The 237-nt window shown below is 35.0% G+C and overlaps 1 long non-coding RNA gene across 1 annotated transcript in view; it reads right to left on the bottom strand.

The window, feature by feature from the left end:
- Positions 1 to 237, bottom strand: part of LOC116186378 — a 20,084-nt gene that overhangs the window by 19,423 nt on the left and 424 nt on the right. The window lies entirely within an intron of this gene.

Raw genomic sequence — 237 nt, 5'->3', positions numbered from 1 at the left:
AGAGAGAGAGAGAGAGAGAGAGAGAGAGAGAGAGAGAGAAGAGCCCGGCCAATGCCCGGCGGCGACGAAAAACGCAAAAATTCTCGCTCTGTGATTAGCCTCCGGGCAACAGAATGGTAATGATAACATTAATAATAATTGCGATGTTAATAATAATCATAATAATAAAGAATAATAATAAATGACAATAAAGACGACTAATAATATAATAGCAATAATAATAAAATCATCGTAATA

Source organism: Apis dorsata, unplaced genomic scaffold (assembly GCF_000469605.1).
Source record: "Apis dorsata unplaced genomic scaffold, Apis dorsata 1.3 scaffold_643, whole genome shotgun sequence".
Taxonomy (NCBI): domain Eukaryota; kingdom Metazoa; phylum Arthropoda; class Insecta; order Hymenoptera; family Apidae; genus Apis; species Apis dorsata.
Note: the sequence above shows the minus strand (reverse complement) of the source record. Positions and strands in the feature narration are given on the sequence as shown.